This window comes from Lichenostomus cassidix, chromosome 2 (assembly GCF_008360975.1).
Source record: "Lichenostomus cassidix isolate B80296 chromosome 2, HeHo_3.0, whole genome shotgun sequence".
Classification (NCBI taxonomy): domain Eukaryota; kingdom Metazoa; phylum Chordata; class Aves; order Passeriformes; family Meliphagidae; genus Lichenostomus; species Lichenostomus cassidix.
The window spans coordinates 74,975,092-74,990,247 of NC_139482.1; the positions used below are offsets into that span (position 1 = coordinate 74,975,092).

Consider the following 15,156-nt stretch of genomic DNA (forward strand, 5'->3'; position numbering starts at 1 on the left):
AAGCTGAAATATGAATAACCCTATTTATGCTTCATGGTATTCTTGCCACAGAAACCTGGTCAAGGCTTCAATCAGTCCTTCAATCTGTACATAGCAAATCAACCAAAGGTTTATCCTTCTCTGGTCTTGTTAGGGTAAAGATCCTGTTGTCAGGAGTAGTCTAAAATGAAGGATAGGATTTACCTGTAATTACCTGTAATTACACTGTAATTACCTCAGTGGTAATTACATAATATGGGATATATATTTTTCCTTGAGGTTTTTTTTTCATAGAGCATACATACAGGCCATAGTCATGAAAGAGATTAGTTTTTGTTTTGTTTTTTTTTAATAGTGGGTAAGAGTCCATAATTCCTTTACAATATTGTTCTTGCCACAGCCTTCAATGACAATTTTATCTTGAAGCTTCATTGAAGCAAAACTAAGGAAAAATGTTTTCACTTCTAATATTCAGTGTGTAGGATTTAGAACACTTCCAAAGGATCTGAGAATGTAATGTAATCTTCAGCAAATTACAAGCAAAGAATGAAAAAATGAAAGAACTGCAAGATGAGAGCATGAGAATAAATCAGAATTAATTACATGAACAACTGAATGAATTGACTAAATTTAAAGACACAATTATATGACAAATTATGCTGAAAATTAAATTGCTCACTGAAATAGAAGCAGCTCCCTGGAGGCTGCGTATGTTGTGCAATAGTATCCTGAAAAGCGCCAATGTAAAATGGCTTTGGCATTCTCAATAGATTTATGTATATGGAGAACCAGTTTGGTTATTTTACTGACTGAACTTTTGGCAATTTTTGTGGTTTGTTTCTTGGTACTCAAATGTCAACACACAACTTTGGGAAGATAGATTGGATCATTATCAGAATTCTTAACTAAATTCAGATTAATTTGGTGAAACTCGCTGTTAAAGATCATCAGCATAAATGCCCAGGATGCCTTAACTTCTTTCGTGGCTCTGCTAAACATGCACATTTCATATTGCATAGTCCTTTTAAGAAACAAAGAAATGCCAATGAAGTTGCCAAACATTCTGAAATATAAAATATTATTTGTCTACTCTGCTAGATTTAGTAATACAGTCTAATGCTACTTTGGAGTACGTTTGTATGCTTGCATATGTAGAGAGGCTTAGAAACTTTCTGACAGAACATATTTATTGATGAATTGAAAAAGTAATTAAAGAACAATGAATCATAAACTGTGTCCTTTTGTTGCATGGCTGTTTCTGTCAATGGCTGATTATTTTTCCTCCTTAAGTATCTTACTATGCATAAATGTGTAGTATTTATTTATATGTGTATCTGCATCTGTGTATCTTTGTTGCATAAAAATAAAAATAAAGAAGAAAGTATTTAAAAACATCAGGATAGTTTTGATCTGTAAGTATAACAAATAAAATGAAAACAAAACAAAACTGAAGCTTAATGATTTTGAAGTGGTAATAAGGTTTGAAATGAAGCAAAGTCCTCTTGACTGTCATTATGAGAAACAGGAGAAGAAAAATCAATAGTAGAGAATAATGTGTAGATAAAACCTCGAGGAAAGAATGTGGTTTTGAGCTTCTAAGGGAGTATACTGTAAATAGCTATGAACAACAAAATCTGAAGCTGTTAAGCAGTAGCTGAATTTTCCTCTAACACTTAGTTCCCTGGTTATTTTTAAGTGAATTATATCTTATGAGAATGCTGTGTCTCAGAAACTGGGGAACAGCAGAATAAACAGAGAAGGATTCATGTTCTGAAAGACAGAGTTCAGGTTTCTACAGAATAGAAACAATCCCTTTAGCATCTTCTAAATTGTTTTCCTCTTCCAACATAACACTTCTTTTGCTCTGGCTATCAGATTCTACCTGTCCTTTTAGGTAATATAACAGAAAAGACAGAACTAAAGCATGAGAAGGGCAGGCAGGAGGAAGACCTGCAGGAGGAAAGTCTGCTGTTGTTTTAAGGACTATCTGATGGTATAATGAAGGGTTGAAGGAGATGGTACCAAACTGTCCTTTGGGCCTTTCAGGAGACAAGGTTTGGCAGTGCAGACAAGATGATAGAGCTCTTCCCTCCCTTCACAAATGTTCTCTTTTTCCTTGTGTCAAGGCCCTAGAGGAAAGAAGTTCATGAGCGATCAAATAAAAATGATCGAAAAAGAAATAATTCAGATATTTTAATATTGTTGTAGGCAAGGACTGTAGTGTTTTCAGAACCATGGTTTGGATTTTAATTAATAATGAGTACAGGTGAAACTCAGATGTAGCTATATTACTTGTCCTATGTTTGAAAACTAATAGAATTACAATTGTAAGAAATAAAAGTTTTGTTCCAAGTCTTGCGTAATTGGCAAATGGAAGTTACTCGGCTATGCAATGTCCTTTAAAATGTCCTGTGACCAAGCTACCTCTACTAGAGGCATTAAGGTAGGCATTGTTAGTAAAAGTGGCGTATAATTCTAGAGATTGAAGCATGATCCTTGACAGTTTTTCTGCTCTGGTCTCTGGTTCTTCTTATCTGACATGAGGAAGATGAGCTAGGCTATGAGTCACTTCTGAGGAATGATTCAGAATTCAGATTCAAAATGCATGGGCTCTGTTGCAGGAGTGAGTAATAAATCTCTATCTAAAAATTCTCAATAAGGACTTTTATGACACCTAGGTAGTACAATTCATTGACCTTACTCAGAAGCTGAAGTTTGGATGCATCTGATTATACCAGAGGAGGAATAAATTGACATAAGAATGGTGAGGAAGAAAAGCACTGAGCCCCAATTAAGATAGTTCCTTTTCTTGTAGCTCAATAGCTTGGAATATCCAAGATTTTCATGTTTCAGTTCACTGACATAAGAGTGAGAAAAACCTTTGTTATTCCTGGCTAATAAGATCTCATAACTCTGACCTTGCTAACTGTTCCTGTGTCTTCCAGATGAAATCAACACAGAATTGAAGTAAAACTCAGTGAACCAAAAGAAAATTAATTAAATTCCATGAACAAACCTTTGCTCACTTTGTTGTTTAGGAGCTGCAGATGACACTGGGAATAAGGCTTCTTTCTGTTATAGGAAATAGCTCAGTCTTTACAATCAGTAGTATGACGTATATGAAATAAAATGCTGTGTAATGGTATAACTGTATGTAGTGACAGCAGCCATGATTTTGCAATGATTCAGCCATTTCATAATGGTACTTCTGTGTGGATTAAGTGCTTTGCAATTCTGAAAAATTTATGTTAATGCAAGCAAACACATCAGTTTCCTTCCTGGGTCATAATCAAAGGAACCATATATAAGAGGAATGCGTAATACAACTTGGAACTTGGCAAGGAGTTGATATCTGAGTTCCTTTCTATTTATATGCCACCTGTAAAAAGGGGGTCATAACAAAGATTATGGTCTTGCTCAGTTTTCTCTTTGATTAACATATAGCTGGTGAGTTCTAGTTCTGAAAGCAATCTATGCCTCTTCAAATGATGTTGTACTGAACACAGGATGTGACCTTTGCGTGAAGTACCACATGTGAAAAAATATTCTATTTGTTGTCACTTGATTCTGTTTCAAACTTCTCCCTAGGATGTTGTAGTGTTTTAACGTCACCACTTGGGCTTAAATTCAAAATATTCACCTTTGAGTTTATGGTCTGGTTGCTTCAATACTTAGTTGGATATGTTGAATGTTAGAGAGAAGGCTAAGTGGTATATTCGGTATCAAAAATTGTTCTGAAATTGAAAATGAAGCCATGTAAGGCAATGAACTTACACACACGTAAGGTTGTTTTCTTTGCTGTGGGTTTTGGTGGTTTTCTTTGTGTCTGGCTCTTTGAGTTTTTTTTCTGGTGGGGAGGCCAGGGATTGGAAAGGAAAGAATACAATTGGGCACAACTTCTCTGGTGTTGAGTTGTACAGATCACTCAGGTCAAATACCAAAAAACTCATTAAATTCTTCTTGTCTTCCTGAAGTAGATATATTTAAGGTAATATATTCTCACACATGAAGAGAAAAAAGCTTGGGTTTCTGGTTTTATTTATGGATGCTTTAACCTATGTAAATAATTATCAGGAAGAGTAATATCCAGAATGCCCATGAGGTGTTTGTCTCAGAAGTAGACTAAAAAAGTCTCTTTACTGCAATTAACTTAGTATCTATGCAAACAAGTCACTGGTCATCACAATAGTAACAGCTTTTTAGGAAAAATAAAGAAATTATGTAATATTTTGACAACATGTCAACCAACACAAGGTAGGTGGCTTAATAAACAATGATGCAAAATATTTTGGGCAGAAAAATACATAGGTTGTTGAAGCATCCTGTTAGAGTGCAGGCTTTTATAAGACTGAAACATTCTGGAATCTTCCATACCTAATATCGTAATGATATAAAAACACTGATTAGAGAAGTTTTTTATTCCGTACTGGATAACTTCAGAAGTTTCATTAACTTGTTAGTTTGGGGAAACTACTAGATTGAGCTTTTTAGTTAATGAGTAAGACAGTACAAATGAATCTATCATCTTCTCTCTGAAAAATATCAAATCAGGCAATGAAAACTGGGTTTCCCTGTAAACCATCTTGGAACTACAATGCAGCTTCTAATGCCAGTTGAAGTGATGCATATTTGATGGTTCAAAAAATGCAATTAATCATTATTTTTATACTTCAAAACAAACCAAACACAACAAAAAAAAAAAAAAAAAACAAAAAACACACAAACAAACAACCAACACCCAACACCAAACCAACAACTTCATAATTTGCCCTGTGCTTAGTAAACAAAAGTTAAAGTCACAGAAATGCCTTTCTATGGTCTACATTTATATCTGGGGCAGAGTGTATTTTTCCACAGTGATCTATGTGTCCAACATAGACATATATGTAAGTTTACCTTTGCTAGATTTTTTACTGGATTTTCTACATAATTACTGCACCTTAATGTCATTTATATAGGTTCACCTTTTCAAGCATATGTCTAATTACTTTCTTCATGCCTTCTAAACATTGGAAATAACAAGAGGAAATCTTTTTGGAGCAATGGTCCATTAGCCACTGTTATTTAGGATATCTTTACTGATTTCACTCATATATTGCCCATGATTTGAGTTTTGAGTCCACATAGTATTTCTTGAAAGAAATGAAGTGGTATAATTTATGCTGAAATTATTTGAGAAGTGTAAACGGGACAAGCATACCTCTGAATAGAGGTTTGGGTCTCTTCCTTTTTTAAAAAACAAAAACCAAAAAACCCTAACAAAAAAATGTATGCAAATCATTAGAAAATGTGGAGGAGGTTTGGGGGGAAAAAAGAGTCTGTTCTGTTCTGATAATTATAACAGCAACAGATAATGAGTAACCCTAATATAAAGCAAGTCCTGAAGAAAATCTCAGTACAGCAAGGGCACATACCTCAGAGGCACCATGGTGTTTATTGTTTCAGGCTCCCATATCAAATTTTACTAAATCACTTCTGCCCTTTGAGTGGCATTCTTGTGCAGTTGCCTGGTAAAAACTTACCTGATATAGACTGGGAAAGATAGCTGGTATGGTTTTTCTCAGTGCCTTCTAAGGGGCATAGTCTCATTGCTAAAAGTGATTTTACATTATTGAGAAAAGTCAGCAAAAGGAACTAAATTGCAGGGAACATTTCAGCCTTTAGTGACAGAGTTGTTTTCCACTGGGGACCTTCCACTTTCTCAGATGCAGTACCTGGAACAGAGAAGAACTTAATTCTACTGCTAAGGTTGCAGTTAATAATACAGGTAATAATGACAGCAGTGAAGTTAATGATCTCATTTTGTGCAGCCCTAGATACTGTAAAATGCTGCTGTTACCTGGATACATGAGATACTTGGTAATAGAATTTCCTTAAGCTTGTCTCAGGTAGACAGAAACACTGAATATAAACTTCTTAGATTTTTACTACAAGAATTGTATTATGACTATAAAAGTGAAGTCTCGGGGACAATAATGTTTTTCCATTTATACCTGTAATTGCAGGCTAAGTATCTTCACAAAGACCTGTCTTGGTCCTTTTTTTGAAAAACAGAATAGAATTGAGACGAGTTATGCCAGTTTTTTGAAAATAGTGTCCTAATTTCATTGTCTTCATTTTAGAGCATGAAATTTCTTAAAAAACTCTGTTTTATCCAGGAGGGTAATTTAGCCAATATTCACACATCTCTCTCTTTTTTTTTTTTTTTCATTTTTCGTTGCTTAATCTGATTCTTATTATCAGGATCTCCCAGAAGTTCACAAGCAATGTTCAAGGATCAATATCAATATAGATAAGCATATGAAATGCTACATTATTTAGTTGTCTTTAATATTAAAAAATAATTTTGAGATCATGAGAAATGCCTGTCCTGACATGCACCAGAACTTTTTGGATGTGATTATTTGAGGGAAAAAAGGTAATTTGGAATACTGTGGTTTCCATATGGATAAACAAGACCAGAATCCTGCCTACCTCATTATGTTACTGCCAAAGTCAAGCTCTCGAAACAATGAATCTGGCTGGAAAAACCATAGATTAAATTAAAAATCAGAAGACAGAAAGTAGAAGAATTAAATAGACATTGTATATGCTCATATATATGTGTGGCTGCGTGTACATATGGTATACATTATATATTATATGTAATTATATACACACAATATACACATACAATATATATAATATATACAATATACATTATATATTTTTGTATATAGGTATACATTATTAAATGTTACATATTCCCTAAAATACATTTTAGAGTTTGTTACAATTAGTCTTTAGTTTTTGGAATGAAATTTAAACTTCTAAACATTTTTTTCCCCAAGTGATTCTTCTGAAACTCTTAAAAAACCCCCAAAACAACAACAAAGTTTTGTTGACAAAAGTAATCAGATGCCTTAGTAAGTTTTCTCAAACAATATAGTAAACAAGCAATGTAGTAAGCAGGAAAATATGTTCTGAATTTCACCAGAGACAAAAATAAAAAATTGTCATTTTTAGCTTCACACATTTATCTTATGTATGGTGAAAAAATTCTTTCCAAATGAATATATGTTAATATACTGTAGGCTTTAGGTTCAGTAAAGTGACTTTGTCCATGTTTAAGTCCTACTAAAATAAATATGAATTCTCTCTGTTAAACTGATCCTTCTGGTGCCTGAACAGAGGCACCAGGCATGAGGAGAAGCAGCAGAAAGTTGAAGTGAACTGGTCAAGGGTAAACAGCTAGGCAGAAGTGGAACAAAATCCCTTATAATCTTAAAGTTTTATTCTGTACTGTGACTTGAACCATGTACCTATTCCCTCCAAAGTGAGAGGTCGCGGAGCAAATCAGTGCCTTCACCTGAAAATAATAGAATAAAAAAGTAAAAAGTCAGAAAGGAAGACATTCAGTCCTAAGAACTGAAGAAAAAATATTTCTAGCAGACCTAGGCCTAGATTTCTGTTGAAAGATTATACCTTTTTTTCTTAAGAATTTTTAAATTACATTCTGAATTGTAGCAAGACAAGAATTTAGACAATAACCAGAAATGCCAGATGCATAACAAACACGCTACATAGTCTCAGTCCACATATTAAAGTCTAATGCTTTTGTACCTAACAATTATTGTCTGAGACAATTGAGTCAATATGGGTTAACCTGAGGTGCTATTGGGTGTGTGGGGCTCCAGGAAATTTGCCACTTTTTCTAAAAAATCTTGAATATGAGAGTTTTTATTCTTAAATATTTTTATTGTAGTTTTCCGAAGGGTTATTATGGCATATGCATATTTATTTCAGGAAATATGCTTATTGGAAATGTCTTTCCAGGAGAGGTGGGAAAGTATTCAACAGTTTTTTTGACAAAGATTTATTGAACCATGTTATTTACTTATACATATTTGTGTGCATATGTACATGTAGGATAAGTACAGGTAATGTGCGTGTATAGGATACAACATTCCTGTTGTGCCAGGTGCAGGTCCCACGTGAAGACAGGAGCAGTGAGGGGCTCTGGGGCTGTGAGGAGAGGTTGGCACTGCCCAGTTCTGTACATGCTGGCTCCAAGACAAGGCCCAGGCTGAAGCAGAGAAGAGTATGAGGAGGAGGAAGCAACAGAGAGGAGCTGTTATGGACTGGCTGCAGCACCTAATCCCCCATCCCTCTAAACTGCTCAGGGAGGAGAAGGAGGTAGAGGAATTGGGAGTGTAGGGGTTCAGGTCAACCTGGGGAGAAGTTGAGGAGGGGAAGGTATTTTAGATTTTGTCTTTGATCCTCAACTTCAAATTGTGTAGTATGGGCAATGCATTAAATTAATTTTTCCGAAATCAGGACTGTTTTGCATATGGTGGTAATTGACCCACAATGTCCCTGTCTTTATCTCAACCTACAAGCTCTTCTGTCTTATTTTTCCCACAATCATGTTGAAGGGAGTGAGAGATTGGCTGGTTGAGCATCTGGTAGCTTGCCAAAGTCAACCCATCACTTCTTTGTAATGAAACCTAGTAATGGGAACGTAAATATCAACCTAGCAAATGTTTTACAGGCTCATTTTAAAAGGCTAATTTCAATAGCGCATTGAATATACATGTTTTAAGTGAAGATCCTAGGTCATCTATGAATATACATGTTTTAAGTAAAGATCCTAGGTCATCTATTTGCTGACCAGTATCTTCCAGTCTTCTGGTTGTCTCTGTGTACAGAGCAACAACAGAACTTGCCATTTTGTGGAAAGCTAGAGAGGTCACAGCAGAATAAACAACATTCCCACCTGGAATGATTGTGTTAAAATGACTCGTGCCTTTGGACAGTGCTTTTCCAGTGATACTGGGGTCATTTGACAGTTAAAGGCAGTCTTGTTCAGAAAAGCTGTGGTGGTGTTGTTATTGTTGAGGCACCTTCAGATTAAATACTCATGTTGTCTTCCATTAGCTCTGTTGCTGAATACTTTGTTGAGTAGGCAATAAGTTGTATATAAATCCCAACAAGGCTGTATGTCATGGGGAAATACAAACCACAAAATTATGGAAAGAACAGGGAAATTATAAAAGCACTTGTTCATACTGTGTAATTTATGCATTTATCCTTTTTCTTACAGTATATTACCAAAACCTCTGCAAACAATCTTCCAAGTTATTACTGATGAGCTCTTAAATAAAACTACCCGAATACTAGAGGGATAACCAGTTAAGTTACTCAATAAAATATTACATGGTTTTTATAATTATTAAGAACATATTGCATTCATTAATTATATGACATTTTAATCAGAATCAGTGCTGTATATTGTGACAGCTAAGTGCACATACATTTTAACAAAGAAAAGTCCCTGGCAGTAAAATCAGAGCTAAGCTAAGAAATTAACACAGCCCTATTAACCTGCTGATCTCTTGAAAATTATTGTTTTCCTTTGTACAAATCAAGAGACTAATCTATAAACCTGCACATTACAAATACGACAAATGTTTCCTTTCTGTCTTTTTCCTTTTGTCTTTGTCATGAGTAGACTTGGCAGTAGATATCCAAGACCCACTCCTGCCCACTGTCGTTATTGGATAAAATTTTACAGCTAGAAATAGAATAGGAGAAGAGAAACAGGCCTCCATTTTAAAAAAGGGGAGAAAGGAAGATCCAAGGACCTATGGAGTGGTGAGCCTCACCTCTGTGTCTGGGAAGATCATGGGACAGATGCACCTAGATGTGGCAAAGCACATAAAAGACAAGGAGATGATCTGAGACAACTGGCATGGCAGTTGGAGTGACAGAAATTCTTGATAAGGGAAGATTGACCAATGTCATCTACTTAGACTTCTGTAGGGCCTCTGATATGGTCCCACATGACATCATTATTTCCAAATGAGAGAGACATGGATTTGAGCAGTGAACTATTTAATGCATAAGGAGTTGGCTGGATGGACACAGCCAGAGAGGTGTGGTCAATGGCTCTATGTCCAAGTAGGGGCTGGTGACAAGAGTGTCCTTCAAGACACCTGTCTTGGGGCCTGTGTTCTTTCATATTTTTATCAATTATTATAGACAGTGAGATCAAGTGCACCCTCAGCAAGTTTGCAGATGGCACACCTGACAGATGGGATGCCACCAAAAGGGTCCTGGACAAACTTGAGAATTGGGTCCATGAGAACCTCATGAGGTTCAGCAAGGCCAAGTGCAAGGTGCTGTACTTGATTTTGGGCAGTCCCAGACCTGAGTCTGGGAGAGGAAGTCATTGAGAGCTGCCCTGTGGAGAAGAACTTAAGGTTGCTGGTGGATGAGAGGCAGGACATGACCCAGCAATGTGCACTCACAGCCCAGAACACCAGTGGTGTCCTGGGCTGCACCCAAAGCAGTGTGATCAGAAGGTCAAGGGAAGGGTTCTGCCACTCTGCTCTGCACTTGTGACACCTCCCCTGCAGTGCTGCATCCAGCTCTGGGGCCCCCAACATACAGGGACCTGTTGGAGCAAGCCCAGAGTAGAGCTATGAAGATGAAGGGTTGGACAACCTTCTCTACTGGGGCAGGCTGAGGCAGTTAAGGTTCAGTATGGAGAAGAGATGGCTTTTTGGAAGAGCTTGTAGCAACCTTTAAGAACCTTAAAGGGGCTTTAAAAAAGGAGGGAGAAGAACTTTTTAGATGGGCAGATAGTGACAGGAGAAAGGGCAATGGTTTTAAACTGAAAGAGTGCAGATTTAGATTAGAGGTTAGGAAAAAATTCTTTAGTTTTCTTCAGGAAGAAGGATTTTTTTGGGTGGTGAAGCACTGGCACAGGATGCCCTGAGAGGTAGTGGCTGACCCACCCCTGGAAGTATTCAAGGCCAGTTTGTACAGGGCCCTGAGCAACCTAATGTAGTAAATAGCATCCATACCCATGCCAGCGTGTGGAATTAGATGATCTTTAAGGTCCCTTGCAACCCAAACCATTCTGTGGGTCTATAAGTAACACATCGGTGCTGATCCTTACCTATAGGACACTTAAAAAATATAGTAATAGTGATCATAATGGCTAGCATAGAAAATGCAGGAACCTCAGAAACAGTAATTTAATGAGTGCCATACTTACTAGAAAATTTGTCTGCAGGGAAGAGTAATTTTACATTTTCATTAAAAAAAAGCATGAATCGTTGTAGACACCACATATTTTTCACTTGCAGACTCTAGCACAATATGTGTACTTCATATGCATTTATATATATATATAATCTATATCTGTATCTATATATCTGTATCAAAATAATTCAATCCAGTGAGCGTATATATATATGTGTGTGTGTATATGTGTGTGTGTCTATGTGTGCGTGTGTTTAGTCTCACTAGGTTGCATTCTTTTAATTTTAGCTCACAAGGTGCTGTCTAGTTAACCTGTTGACTCCCTGAAAACTATTTCTGTTTCTTGAAGTATGTCAGAAAATATTTTGTTTTCACAGAAAAAAAAAATTGAAAACAGAAGTTATTGTATTTTAAAGGAAATCAAGTAAATACTAGCATTCAAAGATCTTTGGGGATAAAAATATCTGGCAGTCATTTAGCAGAAATTTCATCACATTGTTAGATATAAATTAGATGGTTATTTTGCAAGGTTGCTAAATCAAATTCATCAAAGGAATTTAATAACTTTTTAATAAGTAGTTACTAAGTCTGGCATTCCTGATTGAACAATATTTTAAGGTAAAAGATTGTTGTTATTTTTTTCAAAGAGTTGTCATAATTCTGGTAGGAGTTTTGCAGTTTAATTTCATAGCAGGTGATTCTGTTGCAGGATTTGTAATTCAGTGATGCAAAGACATTCATGCTTTGAAACATATTTTGCAGCCAAGGTTGAAAATACAATTAATAAAATACCAGATACAGGGAGAAAAGAGGATTATTTTTAATTTTTTTTTTAATCATATTAATACTACTAATATGTTAAGTGTTGGGTGGGTTTTCTTTCCCTCCCATTGTTAAAAATACCTAGAACTAATTAATCCCATTGCAGTGAATGTCAAATGTACACTTTCTTTTGTTTGAGGAACCCTGACATTACAATAAAGACTCTAGACAGGAGAAATTATTGTCTGTGCATTATGTTAAAGCTTATGCACCACCTGGTGGTTTTGAGAGGTGGTTCTTTGCCACACAAGTTACATCTGAACAGCTGGTTCCTCAGGTCAGTGACAGTCCAGCTCTAAAAAGCCACAGTAGCAGTGCAGAATGTGTCTGTGTGTCTGGCACTGCTTGATGGACAGGAAAGATCAGATGAGCTCTGAATTCACACAGGGGCATTAAGTCTAGTGGTTTTGCAAATATTTTTCTTTTTTTCTGGAGTTCCTATTGTTTACAGGTGACATAATCATTCACTGACCTTTCCTCCTTCTCCTCAATCTCCTTTCCCCAATTGCACATGTCCAAGATCGATTAAGTTAATAATCTCAACCAGACTTATTCCACTAGCGTCTTATCTGTGAACCCTTGTGTGGAATTGTGGTTTATCACCCAAAGGCTATTATTCTCACTGATTATTCTCTCTGCTTTTCCACTCAGTATCTGGTTATATTTATTTCTAAGATATGCCCTATTTCGTTTCCCAATTATCTGCTAAGTGAGTAAGAGGACATGGATGACAGTCTTACCATGCAATAAGATGACCTGGAGCCATCACCTTACTTTTACATATGCTAAGTAATCAGCAAAAAGCAACTTACAATACCATCCTCAGTCAAATACACACAGAGAATTGTTGTTTTCCCTTCTCTAAGACTACATTGGAAATGTCTGCTTGTTTATTCCTCACAGTAAACCTCATTTTCCTCCCTCTTCTTGTCCTCCAGCTCCACTTTCAGTATTCCACATTAGAGTCTTTTTACCCAATTTTCCTTCCACACCTCCAGACAAAGTCTGGATTGTTTGGGTTTTTATTTTTGTTTGTTTGGTTTGGTTTGGTTTTTGGAACTGAAGGAAAGCATTTTTACAAATCATTCAAAAAAGAAAAAAAGAAAAAAAAATTCTTCCCTAAGCACATAAAAATTCTAAATTAAAATTGAAAAAACTGTAGGATGAAATCTTCAAAAATATTTCTCCAGCTTAGACTGTGTAAAAATGCTGAACTAGAAGGGCAAAGGTAAAGACAGATAGAATGTGTTTGACACAGACCTGTATATAAATCAGAAGTTACCAGAATATATTAATAGGCTAGCTATGTGGCAGATGCTAAAGCAAGAAACAAACTCAAATTAACCTGCACATGCTCTTCAGGGAAATCCATTGAAAATTAATTCAGAGAAGTGTAGAACCCAATCAGCAATGACTCAATAATTTCAAATCCTTGATTTCTTTTATTCTCTTGTTCTGGATTATAATGTTTTTTAAGTGCTCACCCAGAGACTTGTATTTCAGCTTACTTGTGCTTTGCATTCAGAATCAAAACAGTATTTCTTTGACTTTTAGGTGCTTTTTTTTTTTTCTGGAATGGAAAAAATGAACTCAGAACTAGTTTCACTGCAAAGCATTCATAGTTATTGCCTTCATATGTTTCATGCAGGGTTGCTGACTGTTAAAATCTCAGGAAACATAGAAATATATAAAAGATACTGTTCTAAGCCAAACCATAAGGCCATATATTATTCTAACAGTTTCTTTTTGGAGCCACAAACCATTTCAAAATAAGGCTATTAAATTGTTTTATAACATCCTTGCAATTTATTTCAAGATTGAAAGAAGATACATGAAAAATTTTGTGTCATGCTGGTTTTTTGTATTCTATACTTTAGTAAAATAAATAAATAAACAAACAGTGGGCTGGTATACAACAAATCTTCTATGCTACAGGGTTCTTTTGTTTGATTGTTTGTTGGTTTAGTTTTTTGTGTTTGGTTTTTGATTTTTTTTTAATGACAAATCAAATCTATTCTAGTGGCAAACAACTTCCTGTGGACATTTGCAAGGTTAGTGTGACTTTTACTCTCCTGTATGGTGTCCCAGATACCACAAGATACCACATGGGAAAAAAGGCAGAGGGTAGATATAGAAGCAATGCTCAGATGATGCTATTTACATGAGCCACAGGGCCTCAGTTAAGGTTCTAACAATTCTTTCAGATAAAAAGGTATGAGGGTGAAGAAGAAAAGTGGATACTTTTCCATTCTCTAAATTTTTGGGTACCAGGGTACCAGGAGATGTTGAGTGATTTGCCTGCCTAGTAACATTTGATAATATACCATTTTCCATTCACAGCGGTCTTTAGCAAGGAGTCCTGTTGAAGAACTACTTACTTTGAGTCTGGCTGCTACTGCCCTTATTGGAGGTAAACAATAGTCTTTTTTTTTTTCCTTTTTTCATAGGATGTGGCAGAATATAGATTTATACCATGGCAGGATGATCTTAGATATTTCCTCTGCTCTTTTGCTCCCCATTCCTATCAGGGATTTACTTTTTTTGTACATCTTCTGATGAAACTCTCCGAACACCCAACTGATCCTCGTTATGTTAAACTAGAGTTCATTGTTTTATTTGTGGAAGTAGATTTATTTTTCATCATGTGCACCTTTATTAATCTATAATGTTTTTCATGTCTCATTTTGTCATTCCATTGTTTGGGCCCCTAAGAGCCTTCAACAATTCTTTTCAGTTTTCCTTGTTCTCTTAAACAACTTCATCAGCAAACCAGTTCACCTTGCTGCTTTCCTATTGGCCAGGTTATTGATGAGGATGTCAGACAACACAGGGGCCAGAACTAGTTCTAGAAGAGGCTCTGGAGGGTTTCCATTAATAACAACCCCTGCCACCACCTCTCCATTACATGAAATAGCTCTTTATTCCTTCAGCCTGAATTCGTATCTTTAAATGCAGTGGCTGCTTATTCTTCTTAAAAGCCTAGAGCAGGAAAATTTATGAAAAGCCTTTTGGAAACTTAAGGAAGACACAGGAACTTGGTCACTCTTATCCAAATGTGCTGAAAATTCAGGTGACTCTACAAGTTTTGCTACATCAGGTTCTGTAAAAGAAAGGAATGTTGCCCCTCCCTAAGTACATTATTTACCCAGATGTACACAATTTTTTTATTCTTATTCTTTTTTCTTTGTATTTTTAATACCTATTAACGAGTCTGAAGTTCATTAAATCCTTTTGAAACCTTTTGTGAAAGGTAACATTCTCATTTTCCTGCCTTCAGTCCTGAGGTATCAAGTAATTTTCATGGAGAGGTTATACATCACCATTAGC

General features: G+C 35.9%; 1 protein-coding gene across 1 annotated transcript in view; it reads left to right on the forward strand.

Moving 5' to 3' along the window:
• The first annotated feature begins 14,167 nt into the window (after nt 1–14,167).
• The window catches only part of CDH12 (cadherin 12), a 335,414-nt gene continuing 334,425 nt past the window's right edge, over nt 14,168–15,156 (forward strand). Inside the window, exon 1 of the mRNA XM_085052104.1 lies at nt 14,168–14,239. The gene's annotated coding sequence lies outside the window, so the exon portion shown is untranslated. The remainder of the gene's footprint in view (nt 14,240–15,156) is intronic.